Source organism: Poeciliopsis prolifica, unplaced genomic scaffold (assembly GCF_027474105.1).
Source record: "Poeciliopsis prolifica strain line A6 unplaced genomic scaffold, Auburn_PproV2 SCAFFOLD062, whole genome shotgun sequence".
In the NCBI taxonomy this organism is placed as follows: domain Eukaryota; kingdom Metazoa; phylum Chordata; class Actinopteri; order Cyprinodontiformes; family Poeciliidae; genus Poeciliopsis; species Poeciliopsis prolifica.
Genome location: NW_026562437.1, coordinates 1,976,995 through 1,991,669, shown reverse-complemented (window position 1 = coordinate 1,991,669; position 14,675 = coordinate 1,976,995).

Genomic DNA, 14,675 nt, shown 5'->3' with positions numbered 1-14,675 from the left:
AGTAACTGACATTTAGACACAAAATTTTTTCCACAGATTGGGCATGTGTAAGATTTCTCAACAAAGAAAATTCTCTTGTGTCTGTTTAAAGAGTCGTTTAGACGGAAACATTTTCCACAAGCTGCACAAGTGAACAGTTTTTCACCTGTATGAGTTCTCATGTGATCATTTAAACGACTCTTTTGAGGGTAAAGTTTTCCACAGGTGGAACATTTAAAAGGTTTCTTAGCCATGTGAGTTTTCTTGTGATTCATCAAAGAATTATTTCTAGAAAGGTTTTATCACAAATTTGACAAGAATATAGATTTTTGGTCTGGTTGAGCTTTCATGTGCGTTTCTTGTTCTGAAGTCTCTGTTGAGTTTTTCTGCTGTTTGTTCAAAATGTCATCAGTTTCCTGTTTCATCACAAGATGCTCTTCATCCTGACTGATGGAAAGTTGCTCCTCTTCCTCTTTGATCTGCAGAGGTTCTGGTTCGTCTTGTTTCAGTTTTATCTGCAGAGGTTCTGGTTCCTCTTGATCCCGTTTTATCTGCAGAGGTTCTGGTTCCTCTTGATCCCGTTTTATCTGCAGAGGTTCTGGTTCCTCTTGTTCCAGTTTTATCTGCAGAGGTTCTGGTTCCTCTTGTTCCAGTTTCATCTGCAGAGGTTCTGGTTCCTCTTGTTCTTGTTTTATCTGCAGAGGTTCTGGTTCCTCTTGTTTCCAGTTTTATCCGCAGAGGTTCTGGATGATCTTGATCTGAAGTGAAGTTTCTCTCTGGGTTTCTGAGCTCATTTAGATTCTCCTCCTCTTTGCACACACTGCATTGTGGGAGATCTGGACAAAAAGTCAAAATATGAGGTCACACAATGAACTCTTCAGTTTAACAAAAACTGAAATAAAAATATTCTTCATCAGGGGGCGTGCTGTAGTAGCACAACCCACGATTGAAGGCCTTCAATCCTCCACACGGCCGTCACGGGTTTGATTTCCGGACCAGACGATATTTGCCGCATGTCTTTCCTTACTACATTCCTGTCAGCCTTCTTTCTTATAAGGGACACTAGAGCCCACAGAAACCCCCAGGAGAGGAAAATGTAATTCTCAGCAAAACATTACAAAATTAAATCTCTTCCATCGTCTTTCAGAGAGATTGTTATTTACCTTATTTAGAATAAACAATGTCTGCATGTGGTTAATAGTTTTACCAGGAATTAAACTTTAGTGCCGTCAAATGTGCCAACATTTGGAAATATGCAGCCTGGCTAGCTGACGTTAACTCCCCTTCAAGATTCGCTTCTCACCAACAGGGACGTTACACCATATTCTGTGACCACTGCACATTGTGACTGTAGGACAGTGCTTCTCAATTATTTTCCGTTACGCCCCCCCTAGCAAGAAAACTATTCGCGCCCCCCACTCCCCACCGTGACTATCCATCTCTGCATAACATTTTTTCATTAACATTAAAGAAAAAAAGAAAGACATATGGTCAAACTTACAAAGAATAACTTTATTAAATCGTGTTTTAAGTCTGCAACAGAAAGATTTTAAGTGCATCAATGCCTGAAATTAAAAATAAATAAATCCATGTCTACTGCTGCAGGCAGTATCAGCTCCTCTGCTATGGTGTGGGGCTTTTTGCACTGCGCAATTTGGTACGCCACCTTATATGATGCTAGCAGCGCTCGATGGTTTACTGAAGTAGCCTTCACAAAGCGGGATGACTGTTGGCAATATTCAGCACGTTTTCGCTGAAAAAACTCTAGCGGCTTATCGGCGTGATTGGGATGTAACGTATTTAAGTGACGCGCTAATTTATTTGGCTTCATGCTGTCCGCTGCGAGCATTTTTAGACACAGCAAACACAGCGGTCTTTCCTCTTCTCCAACTGTAGTCACAGTGAAGCCAAGCGCTAAATAAGATTCGTCGTATTTCCTCTTCTTAGCTTTCGGTTGACTTTCTGTTGTCTCATTATCTTTGTCTCTCTCCGCTTTTCTTTTCATCCCTGTTAAAAACTTTTTCATGTTGGGGGTTGTTGAATAACGGACGCCATAGCAGTCGGAGCTTTTTGTTGACGTAACACTGCTAACCAAGGCAAACCTGTTGTCTTGTAAGTCGTAAAATGTTGCACTGTCACAAACGTGACAGAAGTAACAATGAGAGCGCCACTGCCGCCTACTGTGCGCAATTACACTTTATACTAGTACGGCCAAAAAAAAAGCCTGTTCCCCAGGATCACACGCGCCCCCCCAGGTGTCGCACCGCGCCCCCCAAAGGGGGCCCGCCCCACTATTTGAGAAGCACTGCTGTAGGAGGCGCTGTTGCAGGTTTACATCATACTTTGCTATTCTTATGGACACAGAATATGATGGCGCTTATCAAATAATGGTCCCACACTGTAACTTACAGTAAAGTACTAAATATTTAAACTGAACCGTTTCTATTAACTCTGCTTGCTAAGTCATTATCTGACCATTAGTATTATGACATTTCTTTTTAGTTAAATGAAACGGCCCTTTAAATAGCTTTACATAGTGTTATAGTCAAGACCACCTAAGCAGAGACCAGACCAGCCGCCACATGACAATAAAATGTGAAATATTAGCAAAAGTGCTAATCAATTGGTCTGAAAGATCCACATTCCCATAAAAACAAATCAATTTAACCAATATTATCAATTCAAACTCTTTGTTCTACTTTGCTCTGTGCTACAATCCATGGAAGTCTCATGCCAACCCTAAAAGTTAACGCCCTGAGCGGTTGCCCATATTGCTCATATCAGAAACCACCACTGTCTGCACTATTAAACATAGCAATTAAGGCAATGCACTAGTGGTAAACAACGCTCCATCATGAACACAGACCAAGGAGCAACAAGCAGAAATAACCAAACACTGTGACAGTTCTCACTTTTTCTCCTGCTGCATGAAGCCAGGCAGCACAGAACTATCACAGAGCAATGAGCATGCTCTGTGTGCTCTGGTTTTATTGATTCACCAAATAATTAATATCAATGTATACAATCAATTAAAATAATGACAGCTACTGCAGCTGTTTCGTACCTATCCGCTGCAAGATGATCTTGGGTATCCGGGTAAAATCCATCAGTCTGCGCTGATCGCCTTCTCTTCCTCCATCTTAACGTTGATTTCTTTCCACTCTGTGAATGTTTCTTCAGCAGGAGTTTCCTGCTGCTTGATAAACTCTGTGAGGCTTAACTGAAGACATTTTCACTGGAAACACGGAAATATTTAACTAAACTGCAAAACAGTCTTCAAGAGGAAAATTAAAGCCAGACATTTGCTCTGTTTTTATGTTTAACGTGTTTCACTGTTGCTGTGCTGAAGAACCTGGAAGTGATTATTAGTTTTGGCTTTAAATTTTCTGCTGAGTCTCTTCTTTTAAAGTCCTGGAGGGCTGATGCCCTGAAACCTTTAGCTGAGCCTCTGCTGCACCACCTGAATAGAGTAATTAGGTCATTAAGGCTCTGCAGATCTGATCCACACAAGGAGGAGTAATTATGGTGATTTCATTGCAGTGTTTTGTACCTGTGGCTCATCTAAACACTGCAGGTCCCTTGAGGACTGGAGTTTGACTCCTGTGGTTTAGTCAGAACTCCTGCTGAAGAAACATCCACAGAGTGGAAATAAATCAACGTTAAGATGGAGGAAGAGATGAACGATCAGCTCAGATCAGTCTGGAAAAACACTGATGATGACAATAACTGTTTGATTACCTTGGTAACTAAGAGTGATAGCAAATTAGAGTAAATTCTCTCTGATTCATTTCCTTTTTTCCATTACTATTCATTCAGTTCCTCAGTTTGATCCGAGTGAAACACAGTATAATTTTTTCAAGTCTTTTTAATTAATTATTAAGTTTTTATGTTTTTTTAACACATTTACTATTTTTTTTTTATATGTGGAATATTTTTTTAAACTTTCAATGTATGATGAAAACATTATAAATCAGAAATATGACACAGAAGCCCCTTTATGCCACCTAATGACAAGAACCTGGTACTACACCTTCAAAGAGCTATTTTTCTACAGTTTGTGCGACTGAATTCATTTCCATGGATTTCATATGCAGGAGTATGTTTAAACAGTCATGTTCAATAACATGGAATCAGACCAACAACAAAAAAGTTGTATTTCATAAATGTGTGTGTAACCTGGTTGAATTTATCTGTTGTTATAATTGTGTAACATAGTTGAAATGATTCAGTTTAAATTCTGCTAGTATGGGTTTTATGGTTGTCCTGTGATGAGTGTTTTTTTTGGCGCCCCCTACTGGTTGCCTATAAAGGAGGAAGAACTGCAGATTCCACACAGTCTGTCAGGAACTCCACTGTGGTAGGTCATCAAGTCCAGTTCCTTTCTGAACAGTGGTGGTTGTGCTCTGAGACTAACGTGGAGTTTTGTTGCAGTACCCAGAGTTGACGAACCAGTAGGGAGGCTTACTGTGTTTTTGTTATTGTTGACACTCATTACAGGTAATTATATTATGTTAAATGTCAGAAATTTATGTTGTCAGTTATTTTTCAGTTAAGTTTGTCAGTGTGTTTATTATGTTGTCAGTTTGTTGTATTTGCCTGTCTGTCAGTTTGTTTGTTCTCTGTTTCAGTTGGAAGTTACTGTTAAATAATTAATTAGTTAAATTTGACTGCTGCCTATGTTTATTTGTCTGATTTTATTGATTTATAAGAGAAATATTGTATAAATTTTATTTGAAAGTTTTGTTATCAATGAAAATCCACTATACGATCACCTGTTATAAAAATGCATTTGTAATGATTATTGTAGGACACAGTCTGTCAGGAACTCCACTGTGTACCCAGAGTTGGCGAACCAGTAGAGAGGCTTACTGTGTTTTTGTTATTGTTGACACTCATTACAGAAATTTACCCAACTGGTCTCCGCTGCTCTGTATTGGGGAGGAAGTCACAATTGCTCAAAATGTTTTTCTTTGGTTATTTGTATGGGTTCCTACCTGACTGAAAATCTCTGTTATTGTTTAACTGTGTTACTTTAAGAACAGAAGCCCCTCCCCTTTTGTTTCTTCCTCTGTGGTATTGTCTTTAAAATGTTTGTGTCCCTTAGACCCTACCCTTTTGTCATGTTGTCCTGTGGGAGAGGTGTGTATTATTTATTTTGTATCTAAATACATCCAGTTTATTTATAAATTTATTAAGTTAATTTCTGTTATGTACTTTTGTTTATGTAGGGCTTGGAGCGGGCAGCCGGTTATTCTATCTGTTATTCTTGTCAGAATAAACCCTTTTAAAGGTGAACCACGGCCTGATCATTTAAAACCAGAACAACGCAGATCGGATCCGGTTACATGTGTTTGAAGTCAGTTATCTATTGTGAGACTTTTTTTTATTTTATTTCAAATGTTCAAGTTGAATACATTACTCTAAACCACATGTAGCTTCATACTGTTTAACTTTAAAAATGAATCAGAACCTACAAACTAAAACCTCCTGTGTCGATATAATAACTGTACGTGCTTTGTTCTAATTAAACAGATCTAATCATGCTCAATAAATTAAAATATGAAAGAAAATGTGGTATATTAAAGCGGGACTTTTGAATCGTTCACAGTTTCTTCAGTACAGTTCCAGTGAAACACGGGGAACATTTCTGAATATATTTCTTATTTAATAAATCACCTTAAGAAAACGAAATTGGTATAAATAATATTCTGATAATAATAATAATAATAATAATAATAATAATAATAATAATAATAATAATAATTTTGGTGCGGGAGAATATTTATGTAGCATCCCGTTTCACACTCCATTCCAGTAGATGGCGGTAATTCACATCAATAAGTTTCTTGCCAACCGCCATGAAAAAGAAGAAGAAGAAGAAGAAGAAGAAGAAGAAGAAGAAGAAGAAGAAGAAGAAGATTTTGATTTTTACCAAAACATTTATTTACAATAATAATAAAACAATTTCCTTTTTTTGTTGTTTTACAATAATCCTATGTCAAACAAATACATTATAATAAAACATCAGTATAAATTAGTTCATTATTTTCTGAAATGATGCACAACACTTTGTCACATCCCCATAACTCTATAAACCCCTGCACATTCCCAGTGGCTCTGTGGAAAGCAAACTCCAACTTCAGCCTCGCCTTGATGTTTACCTTCCACAGAGCCACAACATCAACTTGAGGTCCATCCTGCATCTTGTCTCTTCGAGTTATATATATAGCTAATTTTGCCTCGGCTAATAATAATTTAAAAGCCTTGACTTAAAACTAGTCGCTTTACTATGACGTACTCCGTTAATAAATAGTGCATCGGTAAAAATCATTTTAAAAAGACTAAAAACAGTCGATAAAAAACTAAAAAAGACTATCAAACGTGTGCAATCTATAAAAACATGAAAAACACTCTCTGACAACCTACAAAATGGACACTCATTTATAAAACCAGGACTAATCACCGATAAAAACGCGTTGGTGGCTATAGCGCCATGGAGTATCCTCCACTGGAGGTCGCCAATCTTTTTTCTAATCGGCGGTTTGTACATTGTCCTCCAGTGGATTGGTTGTCCTTTCAGTCTTTCAACCCACACGCTGACGTCCCTCTTTCGAAGCGTTCTCTTGTTTAGAATTTTCACACAGTTTTTATATAAAGTCTTTGGTGCCACTTTGCACAAATCCATTTCTGAGTCCATGGTCTTTAGCAGAGGACCGCTGTCCTCTTCAAAGCTTGGACTCAGAAGAACCTTAGGAAAAGGATCTGTTTCTTTTGGCAGGCATTCTCCATCCTTGTATGCCTGCAATAAACTCTTCTCTTTTCCAGTCAATCTTTCTCTTATTCTCATCAGGACACGTTCCATCATTCTTGTAGACCTTACTTTCAGTGCGGCAGCGACCTTCTGGGCATCGCCAAAGTCTGCTCCTGACGCTCGAATCAGCCTCTTTAAGGTCACCATTCCGGCTCTAGACAGCGTCTCTGTTAGCCCCAGGAACGTGTCCTCTTCAACATCCAGTCTTGCTCCGTACACCAAGGGTTCTTCTAATAGCCAATGCAGAGAATCAGTCATTTCCGCTCTACGCAATCTAAAAAGAGCACATGATTTAAAAACGCTCTGATAAAATTGCGGAGTTCCTTTAAACCTTAGAAGACTAAAATTGTTAAAAACAGAGCAGCATCCAATCCAAGGAATTCACGCGTCTTAGAATGCAACTGGCTACATCCTTCCACACAGGAGATCCTATCAGGTACTTTTGTAAAAACTGTATCCTAAACACAGTGACTCTACTGGCCAGGTGGACAAGGCCCTGGCCCCCCTCTTCTCTGGATAAAAACAACACCGACTGTGGCACCCAGTGACGATTGTTCCAGAAAAAATTAACCATTTCCGTCTGTATTCTTGCCAGCAGCCCTGACGGTGGATCTAGTACAATGAGCTTGTGCCAGAGTTGTGATGCGACCAGATTATTAAGCACTAACACTCTTCCTCTGTACGACATTTTTTCATGCAACCATTTCCAGTTCGCAAGTTTGTTTGATATTTTTTGTTCTAGGTTTTCCCAGTTTTTTTCAACAAAACTTTTCTCGCCTAAATACACGCCTAGATATTTTAGGCCATCTTTTCTCCAGGTCATGCCTTTGGGGAGAGCCGGGAGTCCGTCGGGCCACTCGCCAACAGCCAGGGCTTCACTTTTTCCCCAATTTACTTTGGCGGCAGACAGCATGGAGAACTTTCTTATGATTTCTGTTAAAACGCTGACGTCTTTTTGATCTTTAATAAAAACCACGAGATCGTCAGCATAGGCACATAAAACCAATTTGTCTTTAAAACCGGGTAAAACCAAGCCGTGAATGTCTGATCGCATCTTCTTTAAAAGGGTTCCAGGGAGAATGCATAGAGCATTCCCGAGAGCGCGCAGCCCTGTCGAACGCCTCTACACACTCTAAAAGGAGCACACAGGCTGCCATTGATCTTCAGCACACTCTCAATGTCACCGTACAACACCTGGATCTTGGCGATAAGACCCTCGCTGAACCCAAACCTCCTCATTACTTTCCAGAGGAAGTCGTGTTCAACGCGGTCAAAAGCCTTTTCTTGATCTAATGAAATCAAGCCTGTCTGTAGACCCAATGAACCGGAGACTTCCAAAATATCCCGAATTAGGTAGACATTGTCCACCATGGACCTGCCGGGGACGCAATAGGTCTGATCCTGGTGGATGACCTGCTCCATGGCTTTCCCTAGCCTAGTGGCCAGGGCCTTGGAGAGGATTTTATAATCTGTACAAAGGAGGGACACGGGGCGCCAGTTCTTAATCTCTTGCAAGTTTCCCTTCTTAGGCAGCAGGGTGATAACTGCCCTGCGGCAAGACAAGGGGAGCGAACCGGTAGACAGACTCTCGTTGAATACGTCGAGCACGTCTTGGGCCAGAAGCTCCCAATAGGCCTTGTAGAACTCGACCGTGAGCCCGTCAACGCCTGGAGACTTCCGACCCTTCATGCCAAGGAGGGCTGTGTGTAGTTCCTGCAGGCTCAGGGCCGTTCCAACTCCAGGTTGGTCTCCGCAGAGACCTGAGGTAGTTCCTCACAGAACTCCTCCAACAGTTCGTCGTTCTCTCTGTGTTCGCTGCGGAACAGAGAACGGTAAAATTCCACAGCCCTCCTCCTTATCTGCCCTGGTTCGCTCAAATGCTGCCCCGTGTCCGACAGCAAGGAGTGGATCATTTTCCTCTGTCCGTGTTTCCTCTCCAGGCTGAAGAAAAAGCCAGAGGGAGCATCCATCTCTGTGATGTCCTGTATCCGGGATCTGACCAATGCGCCTTGGACTTTATTTTCCAGCAGGTTTGCTAAAGTTAGCTTTTTAGATTTGAGAGCTTCAAAATACTCTCGATTTCCTGTGGAGTCACTAAGTCGTTCTAATTCCACTATACTCATCTCCAGATCTCTGATAGATCCGGCAATGTCACGAGTGACATTGACAGTGTGCTGTTGACTCAGCAGTTTTATTTCAACCTTTCCATAGTCCCACCACTGTCTAAGAGAGCTAAAATCAGCTTTCCTTTCCCTAAAACCAGTCCAAAAATAAGTTAAAACCTCTTTAAAGCTCTGATCATAAGTTAAAGCAGAATTAAAATGCCAGTACGCGCTTCTAGGTAAAATGTTTTCTGATAAAAACACTACCTAAAAGCAACGAATGGTCTGTAAAAGCCACTGGTAAAATCTGGCATGTTTTAAACACGTTAAAATGGTGTTTAAAACAATAAAAACGATCTAAACGAGCTAAAGAGATTTTACTATCAACAATGTGGGACCATGTGTACTGCCTGGCGCCTGCATGCATCCTCCTCCATACGTCCACCAGGCCATGAGACGAGACCAGTTGCTTCAAGACCCGTTGGGCCGCCGGATGTGGCTCTGCGTGATTGCGATCTAAAAACTCGTTCTCAGTACAATTAAAATCCCCACCTATAAAAACATAATTCTCGGTCCCGCAATCACCCAGCCTCTCCCCAATTTTCTCATAAAAACATTTCTTCTCTGCATTGGCTATCGGAGCATAGATATTAATAAAAACATGTTTAAACAATCAAATTTTGTCTTTACTAAAAGACATCTCCCTTGCACCACATGTTCAATTTCTATAGAAAGTGGGGTGAAAGCTTTTGAAAAAGAAAACCCACCCCTGCACTCTTGGAGGTGCCATGACTTAAAATCACCTCTCCCTCCCACTCCTTGCCCCAGTCTGTTTCTATTGTACAATCACTATGTGTCTCCTGTAGATAGACGATATCAATTTTCTTTTGTTTCATCATCTGATAAATCAATGCCCGTTTTTCAGCCTCCCTCCCCCCATTTAGATTCAAGGATGCTATTTTAAATGAATCCATCTTAGGTAAAAGGCTAAAACAAACACACCGAAACATTAAAATAGATATTAAAAAACTACTGTACATCATAAAATTGTTTTCTGGCTTTAGACATTATTTTCTTTAACCTAAAAATTTCTGTGTCTGTAAAACCTGAGTCCTCTTTATGTCTAATGTGATGCCTTGCGGAAAAATAGAAAAGTCTTAAATTTGGGAAATAGCTCTCAAGTTTTATCCCTCTGAGACCTTTTGTTTGTTTTAAAAAGGTTCTAAATGTTTCAACCGGGTATCTCGGTTCTCTACTCGTCTGAGATACGGAAGCTTCACTGGTATCTGAGAAATAACTCTCTTCATCACTGCTGTCCGATACCTCTCTCTTCTCCACAACCGACTTACTTTCCTTCTTACTGGCCTGCACAGCAGCCACCACATTTTTCCTCTTGCTGCGCCGTTTCACCGGGACACAAGCTTCCAGCTCCATTTCCTCCTCCACCTCACCTGTTTCTCCCTCCACTCCAGCCACTATAAACGACTCCACACCGTCTTTTCTTTGTACCTGTCTCTCCCCCTCAACCTCTCTCCCCGCTCTGATCTCCACACACTCGATGCTCCTCATCACCCCTCACATCCTCCTGTTCTTTCTGCACCCATCACTCTCCTTCCCTACACTTCCACCACACCACCATTCAGCCCATCACCACACACCACCGTGCTCTCATCCTCTCCTATACTCGCACCATTACCACCGTCCTCCACCGCCTCTTTAACAATGTTTCCTGTCACATCCTCCTCTACCACCGCTGGTTCCCCCGCAGCGGCAGCGGCAGTCGCGCCAGCAGCAGCAGCAGCAGCAGCGGCGGGTTCTCCCGCCGCTACGGCGGGTTCTCCCGCCGCAACATTAGCAGTGTCTCCCTCCACAACATCCTCCTCACTATTTGTTTTTTTACCCTGCTCAGCGGCAACACTGCTGCTGCTTTGCCAAGTCCGGCTTGGCCAGTTCTGCCTTATCAGGGCACATCTTTATGATGTGGCCCTCCTGCCCACAACCAAAACATTTCATCTGCCCTGATGTGGCAAACAAAACATAGTCGAAATCATCCACTCTAACGTGGAAACGCAAATTCATTTCCTCATCCTTTCTGTTCAGTATCATAAATAACTGTCTACGGTGAGAAACAACATGTTTCAATAGCGGTGATTTACACCCGGAAAGGACTTTTTTTCACCGGCGACACCACCTTTCCGTGTCTCGACAGTTCTTTAATCAAAAATTCATCACTGATGAAAGGAGGTACGTTTGACAACATTATCTTAGTGGATGGTAACGTGAGCGGTGAAACTTGTAAAAACAACCCATTCACCGAAACACCCTTTTCCACCACCTGCTGTGCATGTTCCACCTTCTCCACAAACAACACCACTGCCCCATTCATACGTGCAGCCGACTTTATATCCCGTGCCCAATGATCTCACCCACCGCCAAACAAACTTCCTCCACGCTGCACGGAGAACCAGCACCCACCTTGATGCCGTTCTTCCGTGTCAGCGTGGAAAAAGACCCACCACCGACAACACCCACCATTGTTGCCGTCAGACGCCGGCAAGCCAGGCACGCCCGACGGCCACACCCCAAACAAACGAACAAAAACCCCTTAAAACGTGATAAAACTAAACACAAGAAAAAACAATTAAACAAGTAAACCAACACCCAGAAAAACAGTAAGAAAAGATAAAGAAAGATATACAATCACTCTTGCTTTCACTCTTCCTCCGCTCCTCCTCACACACCCTCCTCTCACTCGAAGAAGAAGAAGAAGAAGAAAGATGAAAACAGAGCACGCGCGGGAAGATGAAAACAGAGCACGCGGGCTCGCTTTAGCTTTTCCTTTGTTAGACGGTCGTTTGGAGAGAGTTTGAGGTTCAACTAATTTTTTCCGTGTTTTCAGTGAAAATGTCTTCAGTTCAGCCTCAGAGAGTTTATCAAGCAGCAGGAAACTCCTGCTGAAGAAACATTCACAGAGTGGAAAGAAATCAACGTTAAGATGGAGGAAGAGATGGACGATCAGCGCAGACTGATGGATTTTACCCGGATACCCAAGATCATCTTGCACCGGATAGGTATGAAACAGCTTCACGGTTTACTGATTAGTGAGGTTATAGAGAGTTTTTACAAATAAATAATCGTTGTGTTTGTAAACGTATTTAAAGTAAATTAAGTAAAAATAGAAAATCCCTGGGAAATGTAACCAGGGCCTGCTAAAGTGTGGCCCCAGTTTGGACCCAGCGCCTGATGCTAACAATTAGCATCAATACTAAGCTAAGCTGAATTATAGTCAATAGCCTGTGGAAAGTCACAAGCATGTTGACTAACATGGACTTCCTCCATTCAGTTTTGTTAAAATTAGTGTATAATCTAAAATGAGCCAAAATGCTAATGTTAGCCTAAATGCTGCTAGTAGCATGTGGGCATCATTACAATGTGGTCTTACATTGACTTCCTGCATTCAGGGTCCTAAACATGGCTAATAAGTAATAAAAATAGCTAGAAGCTTATTGCAGGGAAAAGGCTGATGCTTGTGCAGCAAGCAGAGCCCTAACCTGAGAGGAAAGATCATGCAGGCTAATATTATTGCACTGTCTCTGAGTCGGTTTCTCTTCGCAATATTTATTAACCTATTTGTATGATTTGTTCTGTAAATTGCCATTCATATTATTTCTCAGTCTTTATCACTGAGGGATGAAGAGACTGATGTCTGGTTCTTTAGGTTCTGACGGGTCTGCGGTTCCTCTCCTGACCCACTGTGCACCCTGAATATCGCCGACACAGTTTTTTAATTCCCCTATCAAACTTCTCTGTGATTGTTTAGCCTAGAATGTGCATCTTCCAATGTTATGTTATTTGATGTTATTGTTACAGGTCAGTTTTCTAAACTACAAAGAAATCACTGTTAGGGATGCTCCAATATGAAAAATTGGATTGATATTGATATCTGATAGTAAAACTGGTGTTATACCAGATTTACCAATATTTTATATGTTTTTAATCCGATTACTTGATTAATCATAAGAATAATTAATAGATTACTCAGTTACTGAAATATTTGTTTACAGCAACGCTACTATCCATCCAGTTATCACTAGAAAATATTTATTGACTTTCTCTTGTATCTTGTCACATATGCTGAGCTGACAGCGCCTCTTAATGCTCATTTGTACTCAATGCATGTCAGCTATTCTGACAGAATAACGGCTCAAATTTAAGTTAAAGAAGGTCAGTGTTAGACCCGCCCAAAGCCGCGCCCTCCACTTTCATTGGGGAATTATTTTATGGTGACCTGACAGGAACTGCAACCAGGTGATAATAATGATCACAATCAAAAGCATATTTAGTAATTGTCTTGTCTGGCTGCTAAGTTTCCATTTTCATAATGTAAACTTAGTAAATGACTTATTAACTAAATTGTGTCTTAAATAAACTCGTTAAATAATTTTATCATTGTACATTTTCACCTTTCATATTTAATCTTCCAAATTGTCCAATATTCATGTCAAATATTTTCAATTGGTTCATTTTGCCATTATTTTCTGCATGTGTGCGATTAACAACAATCACCCACTGCTACCAATTCTGCTGTGAATCCCAGGAAAGTAAAGGCTGAGATTTAGTTGTGCTTTTGAACGTTTGTGTTGAGTGTGTGAGCGGAGCAATGTCTGACGATATCAGCGGGTGAGATTAAAAATTACTTTATGGTTTCCCTTTAGGCATTTTATGTCACTCTTTAATGTGATATATATCTGGTGACATATAATGGGTGCACTTCCCCTGCGCCCATTACAGGCACACTGCCCGCATCACCACCAGTGTTGGTCCACAATCCCCAGTCGGATTGCGACACCGTGTGTGTGGTCAGGGTACATGTCCAAAAGTCAGGTGACCTGAACATCTGACTCCTCCTCCATGTAGGCATCTTCTTCCTCTCTCTACATGGAGGAGGAAGATTTTATGTAATATTTGTCAGGAAGCTACTAGATTAAGCTATTGCCATCTTATTTGCTCACCTGGAGATCCTTTATATCATATTTTGACTCAAGAATAGTTCCAGTCTGGTCATTAGAATGGAGCTATGACCAGAATGAAACTAGTTCTGGTCATAGTTCCATTCTAGAACATCCTATGTTCTAGAACATAGAACGTTAACTTCTTAGTTGAGTTAATGTTCATTCTTGTAAGATTGTAATTTTCGAATAACCTAAGAAAATCCTGTTTCTATACATGAAGGCATCTAAGTGGATTTCTTGTTTGATTGACATTTAAAACTTTTTTTTTTTTGTCTATTTCCCAGATCTTCCACAATGTTGTGTGTGTGAAGAAGAGGAGATTCTCAATGACACAAAACCACAGAGGAACCAACTCATCTCTCATGGCTCTGAAACTGAGAACCAGGATCAGGAAGGAAGCAATTCTGAAGACCCAGGAAAAAAGAGAAAGGAAGAACATAAACCAAAGGAGAGATATGAGAAAACAAAACAGCAGAAAGACAGAACTGATGCTGAGAAACAAAAACCACAGAAAACTCACAGAGGGCAAAAAATATATTCTTGTAAAATTTCTGATAAAACCTTTTCTCTAACAGTAATTTGAAGAGACACAGTCAAAAACATGGTTTAATCTGTCATATGAGAATTCACACAGGTGAGAAGCCTTTCACTTGTTCAACCTGTGGAAAGAGTTTCAGTGACAGAGGGACTTTAACTCGGCATATGAGAATTCATACAGGTGAGAAGCCTTTCTCATGTGGGACCTGTGGAAAGAGTTACAGACAAAAAACG